The 8,758-nt window shown below is 40.8% G+C and overlaps 1 non-coding gene across 1 annotated transcript; it reads left to right on the forward strand.

The window, feature by feature from the left end:
- Nucleotides 1-2,111: 2,111 nt before the first annotated feature.
- Nucleotides 2,112-2,218, forward strand: LOC120276556. Its single transcript, XR_005541273.1, has one exon. It is a non-coding gene; the product is annotated as a small nucleolar RNA R71 (small nucleolar RNA).
- The last annotated feature ends 6,540 nt before the right edge of the window (nt 2,219-8,758 follow it).

Genomic DNA, 8,758 nt, shown 5'->3' on the forward strand with positions numbered 1-8,758 from the left:
AATAATTATAAAAAGAGAAAGAACTAACTAGAATGAAATCCGGACTACTACTACACACAATTGGCAATCAAGGGAAAACCAAACACAGGAAGGAATGATTTGGACAACGAATCCTCCTAGGGTTGTCATTAAGCCCTAAGCTTAGGATGATATGTTGAGATGGTAGTTTGGGCCAAGAGACTCCTAAAGTAGGTCGATCCCCATGGGCACAATGATTAACCCTTAATCCCATACAAGTATTGAGTCTGAATCACTTCTGCTCAATTCTTCCTATAATTGCATTATGCTTAGGGAAATCTCTGATTAGGGTCGATACTCAAACTAGGTCTAACCCTAATATTTGGAGAGTACGAAATACCTGATGGTCACGACGTATTCATACATGAATCTCTTCCAAGCTAAGTGAGTCTAGAACAAGGGCGATGGTCATGCAACCAAGTAAAACCTAGAAGTTAAACCACAAAGTTCTCGTACAATTCAACACATCAATGAACACAGCTTGAACCACAAACTACAAGATTCCGTAAAAGAAATACAACATCTAACAATACATCAACAATGGCGATCATCCAAAATACAAACAACCAACCATAGAGTTCATCATGTTTAAACCACAAATAACTTAGTTCCTCATGAAATAGGAACACTCATACAATTCCAAGCAACAAATAAACAAGAAAAAAAAAGCAAGCACTATTCCCTCTAGCCTTAGATCCCTTACGTCTAGCACTACAAAGTCAACCGGAAAAATGTACTTGTCCACCTTAACAAGCACGTCTTCGATGATGCCTCTCGGATGTTGCACCGTTCTGTCCACCAACTCTAAAGTCATCCGAGTAGGCCTAGGCTCTCCCAAGCCTAGCTTTTGGAAGAAGGTGTATGGCATGACGTTGATATTTTCCCCTGAATCCGCCAATGCCATTTCCTCACCTAAGTTGCCAATATTACACAGATTGATGAAGCTTCCCGGGTCTTTCTTCTTGTTCGGCATGTTCTTTTGCAACACTGTCCAGCATGAAGCATCTTAAGCCACTGAAGCACTCTCCTCCAACTTCCTCTTGTTGGTCAACAAGTCCTTCAAGAACTTCGCATACTTGGACATTTGGGCCAACGCCTCAACAAAAGGAATATTGATATGGAGTTACTTGAACAAACTTAGGAACTTCTTGTACTGTTCATCCCCTTGGTCATTTTTCAATCTAGAGGGATAAGGGATTCTTGGCTTGAAAGGTGGGGGTGCCACCTCTTTCTCTTTACTTGTCCCCTCTTCAACATCTATAACCTCGGGTGCATGTTCTTTTGGCTTCTCACTCGGAAGCCTACCTTCAACCTCACGACCACTTCTCAAAGTGATCGCCTTCACATGCTCTCTAGGGTTGGTTTCTGTGTTGCTTGGTAAACTTCCATGTGGCCTTTCGGAGAGAGACTTCGCAATTTGCCCCACTTGATTTTCAAGGTTATGCAAAGAGGCGGTGTGGTTGCGAAGTGTAGACTCAACTGATTCAAACCTTGTATTTGCATATTGTATGAATCTAGTCAAGTGCTTCTCTAGGTCACTCATTCGGGTTTCCAAACCTGAGACCCTGTTTTCCACTTGAGGAGCTTATTGTTGTTGGAAACCTGGTGGTCCCATGGCCTTTTGTGGAGCTTGATTACTCCATGAAAAGTTGGGATGATTCTTCCAACCTGAATTGTAGGTATTGCTATATGGATTTCCTTGAGGTTGCATGCCATTACCTACAAAATCAACATTTTCCACTGAAGAAACATCTCCAATAGAGATTGGGCAATCGGAGGGAGCATGTCCTCCACCACAACCGGCACAATTAGTCATGGCCGCCACTCTATTTGAAGTTAAGTGATCTAACTTCTTACTCAGATTCTCTACTTGGGCCGCCAATGAAGTTACCGCGTCAATTTCATGGAGACCGGCCACCTTTTTCTTCTCCCTAGCATTCCATTGGTAGCTATTTAACCCCATTTCTTCAATCAACTGACGGGCCTCATCGGGGGTCTTGCTACCTAAGGTACCTCCTACTGCCGCATCCAAGAGTTGCCTTGTACTCGGGTTCAAACCATTGTAAAAGGTTTGAACAATCATCCACTCCGGGATTCCGTGTTGTGGGCACTTTCTCAGGAGCTCCTTGAACTTTTCCCACGTCTCGAATAGAGACTCCAATTCCAACTGAACAAAGGATGAGATCTGATTCCTAAGCTTTGCTGATTTTCTGGGAGGGAAGTAACGGGCTAGAAAAGCTTCTACCATCTCCTCCCAAGTAGTAATCGATGCTCTAGGTAATGAGTGTAGCCAGTGCTTCGCTCTCCCCTTTAGGGAAAATGGGAAGGCTCTCAATTTGATGGCATCATCCGTAACCCCATTTATCTACAGCATGTCGCACACCTCGAGAAAGCTCTCTATATGACTATTTGTACCCTCATCGGCCAAACCATTGAATTGTGCGGACTGCTGCAACATATGGATGAATGTCGGCTTCAGCTCGAAATTCTGAGCTATAATCGGGGGACGCACAATACTCGACTGTGTCCCCAATATTAAAGGTCTGGCATAATCGGATAGTGTTCGCTGTTGCTCATTCTGTCCTGCCATGTTTTCAGATTCTTCTACTTCCAAGTCAGCTGAATTAGACCGTTCTTGTACAGGTTCTTTACCTTTTCTTCTAACCTGGAGCTGCACCAAAAGAAAGAAAACAAAATCAGAACGATGATAGAATAAGAAGATATAAAATAGAATATATGGTGAAATTGCTAAGAAAACAAAGTGCAAAGTATCTTTAAACTCCTAGCTCCCCGGCAACGGCGCCAAAAACTTGACAAGGTCCCCTTGCGTATATCCCGCAAGTGCACGGGTTTGTCGAAGTAATAATCCCGGGTGAGCGGGTATCGAATCCACAGGGAGTAGGGAATAAAAATACTTAATTCGATTCTTATCTTTGTAAAAGATCAATGATGATGAGTGTGATAATGGTTCAATTCTCAACAGTAAAAGCAACAAGTAAGAGAGCAAAAGTAAAGAAGGGGGGTAAGGCAATCGATAAAGATGGGGTACCCGGATAATGCTCCGCCTAGGATAATTGTTTCAAGTGCAAGAACCCTCTATTATGCTTACTAATCAATGCAATGGTGAGTCGTGGAAATTCTTAATTACATAGTCCCAAATCTAAGGTCAACTATGCCTAACTCTATACATGTCCCGGAGGAGAAATCGAACAATCTCAACACCTCGCACTCGCATAGAGTTGCAATGAGCTCTAGGGATTCCAAATGATAAATCTCTTCCTAATTATAGACCTAACCCTTTGGTCCAGGTGGAAGGTCCCTAACCACAATTGAGCCCTAGATACTAAGATCACCTCAACGCTTCACTCCATTGCACGCGCAACTAAGCCCCAGCGGAAGTTCATCCCTTAGACCATTCACTCTATTATGGCAGTAAAGAACTCGAGGAACGGAGGTAGAATCTATCACGCCAGAGGGGAAAGGGGACGCTCCTGTACCTCTCGACTCACCCTCTCAACCCTCTCCAACCTAGCTTTGTCTAACACTCCTGGTGTGTCACTCACGCACAAGATTACCAACAAGATCTCTCAACCCTAGTGTCACTCTAGGGGAAATGTTCATACAATCAAGCATTCAAGGTTGGAACTCACAATAAACATCAATTTATTGAAAGCATAATAAAGAGGTTCAAAGAAACAAATACATCCTAGGGTTCACAATACCCGAGTACCCACTAGGGGTTTAGCTCTCCATGGAGCTAAGTACAATCAAAGAAATAGAATGTAAAGGCAATGAATCCATAAAGAAACCCCCTCGATAGTCGTGTTGATGGTCTTGTGGAAAGTAATCTACTCGTCGTCCAAGGATTCCCTCGTCCGGTATAGGATACGCCTCGACGGAAGCTCCCCTAACAACCTTCTTCCTAAGGAATGACAATGTCGGAGCCGTAGAACCTCTCCAAAACCTTGGCCAATACCCCTCAAAGCCCTAGCTGAAGCCCTCTCTCAAGTTGGGGAAAAGATGGAGAAAAAAATACTAAAATCGGGGCTGATTCGGCTTTTAAATAGGGCTGGAATCGGGCAACTACACGGGGGTGGAGTCTTCACGCGCCTGTGGGGAATTCCCACATGGGCGTGGATAATTTCCACACGCCCGTGTGGATCCTCTGAACTTTTGTTTTCTCGGCCGGGTGTGAACAGTACTGCTACAGTACTTACTGCATTGCTCTGCTACAGTACCCTGCCTGAATAGCTTCCCGAATCCATACTTTCATCAGAGTAACGAAAACGGGCACACGTTCACGTCGTGGATAACTTGCTTCTTCAATGATAGGCAAGTTGGTGGAGCTCTTGTTCTATGTGCATAAGTCGGAATGCTCGAGTGTGACTGCCTTTGTTCCCCTCCAATTGGAAGTGCCAAACTCGAATACGTGGAGGTTGGCACACACTCTAGCATCTCACACCCGACCTATGTCCTCGCGTTTGAACCTTAGCAAGATTTCTTCCAAAATCAGTGCATTGTGCTCCACATTGGCTTCTTTCCTTCATACTCGGCCTCACAACCCTGCCTGCACGAAAGTAACATAAAAACACACGTATTAGTGTAAAAACCAGAGAAAAGTAATGCTCAACATAAGGAATGAACGCTTCGCCTTTATATCGCACAAGCACTTATCAATGATTCTCCATGTTCGGGGCTTAATGTTGTTGGAAACTCGGTGGTGCCGTAGCCTTTTGTTGCTCTTGATTATTCAGGCCGGCACTATAGCAGAGCACTGTAGCAACACGGTAACAAGTACTGTAGCAGCACTGTTCATAGCCAACCGAGAAAACAGGAGTTCAGAGAATCCACACGGGCGTGTGGAAATTATCCACGCCCGTGTGGAAATTCCGTACGGGCGCGTGAAGCATCCACGCCCGTGTAGTCGCTCGATTCCAGCCCTATAAAAAGCCGATTCAGCCCCGATTTTAGTATTCTTTTCTCCATCTTTTCCCTAACTTGAGAGAGGGCTTCGGCTAGGGTTTTGAGGGGTATTGGCTAGGGTTTTGGAGAGGTTCTATGGCTCCGACATCGTCATTTCTTAGGAAGAAGGTTGGTAGGGGAGCTTCCATCGAGGCGTATCCTATACCGGACGAGGGAATCCTTGGACGACGAGTAGAGAGACTCTCCACAAGACCATCGACACGACCATCGAGGGGGTTTCTTTATGGATTCATTGCTTTTACATTCTATTTCTTTGATTGTACTTAGCTCCATGGAGAGCTAAACCCCTAGTGGGTACTGGGGTATTTGTGAACCCAAGGATGTATTCGTTTCTTTGAATCTCTTTATTATTCTTTCAATAAATTGATGTTTATTGTGAGTTCCAACCTTGAATGCTTGATTGTGTGAACATTTCCCCTAAAGTGACACTAGGGTTGATAGTTCTTGTTGGTAACCTTGTGAGTGAGTGACACACCACGAGCGTTAGACAAAGCTAAGTTGGAGAGGGTTGAGAGGGTGAGTCGAGAGGCACAGGAGCGTCCCCTTTCCCCTCCGACGTGATAGATTCTACCTCCGTTCATCGAGTTCTTTGCGGCCATAATAGAATGAATTGTCTAAGGGATGACCCTCCACTGGGGCTTAGTTGCGCGTGCAATGGAGTGAAGCGTTGAGGTGATCTTAGTATCTAGGGCTTAATCGTGGTTAGGGATCTTCCGCCTGGACCAAAGGGTTAGGTCAATAATTAGGAAGAGATTTATCACTTGGAATCCCTAGAGCTCATTACATCTCTATGCGAGTGCGAGGTTGAGAGGTTATCTAATCTCTCCTCCGGGACATGTATAGAGTTAGGCATAGTTGACCTTAGATTTGGGACTATGTAATTAAGGATTTCCACGACTCACCATTGCATTGATTAGGAAGCATAATAGAGGGTTCTTGCACTTGAAACGATTATCCTAGGCGGAGCATTATCCGGGTACCCCATCTTTATCGATTGCCTTACCCCCTTCTTTACTTTTGCTCTCTTACTTGTTATTTTTATTGTCGAGAATTAAATCATTGTCACACTTATCATCATTGATCTTTCACATAGCTAAGAATCGAATCAAGTATTTTTATTCCCTATTCCCTGTGGATTTGATACCCGCTCATCCGGGATTATTACTTCGACAAACCCGTGCACTTGCGGGATATACGCAAGGGGACCTTGTCAATCATGTTTCAGGCTTGGAGACCCAGATGACCGAACTAGAGAAAGCTTTGACTAGATTTGTTCAATCGTCGGATACAGGATTTCAGTCAGTTGAAGCTACACTCCACAACCACACCGCTTCATTGCACAATCTAGAAAATCAAATGGGGCAAATTACGATGTATTTATCGGAGAGACCTCAAGGGATTTTACCCAACAACACCGAAACCAATCGGAGAGAACATGTGAAGGCGATCACTTTGAGAAATGATCGTGATGTTGAGGATAGGCTTCCAAATGAGAAGACTGTTTATGTAAAAAAATTCCATGTCCTGATTCAAATCGAATAAAAATTTTAAAAAATTACACAGAGTCAAAATCATAATCGAATTGGGACAACATATGGTTAAAATAAATAAATTTCATTATATTTGGATATATTCAAGATAAGTCCAGAAGATATTTTTGAGATAATCTAAAATATTCAAATCACAAGATCAACCGAGAGCACAAATCTCGAGGCGATCTAAAATATTCAAATCACAAGATTAGCCGAGAGCACAGATCTCGAGACGATCTAAAATATTCAAATCATAAGATCAGCTGAAAGCCGAGAGCACAGATCTCGAGGCGATCTAAAATATTCAAATCACAAGATCAGCCAAGAGCACAGATCTCGAGGTGATCTAAAATATTCAAATCGCAAGATCAGCCGAGAGCACAGATCTCGAGACAATCTAAAACATTTAAATAGCAAAATTACCCTTGAGAACTTATCTCAAGGCAAAAATAACAAATTACAAAAATTACCCTTGAGAACATATCTCGAGGTATAAATTCAAAATTACAGAATTGCCCTTGAAAGCATATCTCGACGGCATCTAAAATCTTAAGATAATCCGAATATAGTTCCCGAGGCGATGAACGGATCTCGAGGCAATTTAAGACGTACAAATCTTGAAGCACTTGAACACACATCCCAAGGCAAATTGAGTTAAGTGAATAATAATAATAAAATAAATAAATAATGAATAAATAAAATAATAATAATAATAAATTAAAATAATAAAAAAATTAAAAAAATTTTAAAATTTGAAATTTGAAATTATTTAAAATAAAATAAAATATATAATAAATAAATAAATAATATATAAAAATAATAATATATATAGATATATCATAAAATAAAATATATATATATATATATATATATATAAAGAAAAAAAAATTATAATCAAAATCAGATCCTACCTTAGGGGTGGCAATAATCTGTCCGGACCCGCCGGCCCGGTTTTGTCCGGCCCGGAATAAAAAGGGTTTGAACATAAGGTTTGCAAATGCGGGCCGGGTCCGGACATAGAAATTCGGACAACCGGGCCCTTTTAACCCCTAAAACTTTAAAATCCCACAACCTTAGGCCCATTTGTTTTAAGCCCATTCTTCTAAAAACTTTAAACATATATTGTTTTTTCTATTAAGACTTAGATTTTTTCTATAATTTGAGTTGAGTTTTGGATTATTAATGTTTTTGCATTTAATGTGAATTAAATTATTTTTTTGTATAATTTAATATTTGAGCTGAACTTCAAAAATAACTTATAGAATTCGGACAAATTTGGACATCCGCACAACCCGGTTTTTAAAATAAACCGGGTTTGGACATACTAAGTTTGTCCGGGATTTAAAAACCCGGGCCAGTCCGGACACAAGTTTTTTTCTATTTATATTAGTAGTTGTCCGGACCCGGTTTTGTCCGGACCCGAATTTTTGCCACCCCTATCCTACCTACTCATGGGATGTTGGGATTCGGATAAGGATGAGGGGGTTCTGGGGTTAAGATAAAAAAACAAAATTTTTAAAAAGATAAGAGAAGAATTGAGGAGGGATTCAAAAAAAAATTTGAAAAAAAAAAACAAAAGATATTTAGAGGGAAAAAAGGTTAATAATAAGAAAAAAAAATAATGAAAATAATAAAAAAATAAAAAAATAATAAGATAATTAAGAGAAGAAAAAAAAAAGGTTAATAATAAGAAAATAATAATAAAAATAAAAAATAAAAAAATAATAATGATAAATAAGTAAAAATAATAATAATAAACTAAAAAAATAAATTAAAATAAATTAAAAAAAAATAAAAAAATTGAAAGTTGGGTTTTATTCGTTGAGATTCGTAAGATGGGGGAGCTAAAAAAAAAAATTGAAAGACGGAAAATTAAGAAAAAAGAGAGAGAAGGAAAATTCAGAGAAAAAAGAAAAGGAAAGAAAGAAGAAAAGAAGACGAAGGTATATATCTCCCTCTCCCCGTATTCATATAAAAAAAAGAGAGAAAAAATATATCGCCCGCCGCTGGTCGCCGTTGCCATTGTTCATTGCCGTGGCATGCTTGGATGGCTGAGATAATGCCGTCGAGCATGCCGCTGTCGTCGTTGTCTCCATTGCCATTGTTCGTCATCGCGGCATTTTTGATTGGCTGAAATACTGCTCGCTGCTGTGGCTCGCTGCTTGTCGAGGATGGCGTCATCACCATAATCTTCGCCAACTGAAAAGAAGAAAGAGAAGACATAG

This window comes from Dioscorea cayenensis, chromosome 14, assembly GCF_009730915.1.
Source record: "Dioscorea cayenensis subsp. rotundata cultivar TDr96_F1 chromosome 14, TDr96_F1_v2_PseudoChromosome.rev07_lg8_w22 25.fasta, whole genome shotgun sequence".
In the NCBI taxonomy this organism is placed as follows: Eukaryota; Viridiplantae; Streptophyta; class Magnoliopsida; order Dioscoreales; family Dioscoreaceae; genus Dioscorea; species Dioscorea cayenensis.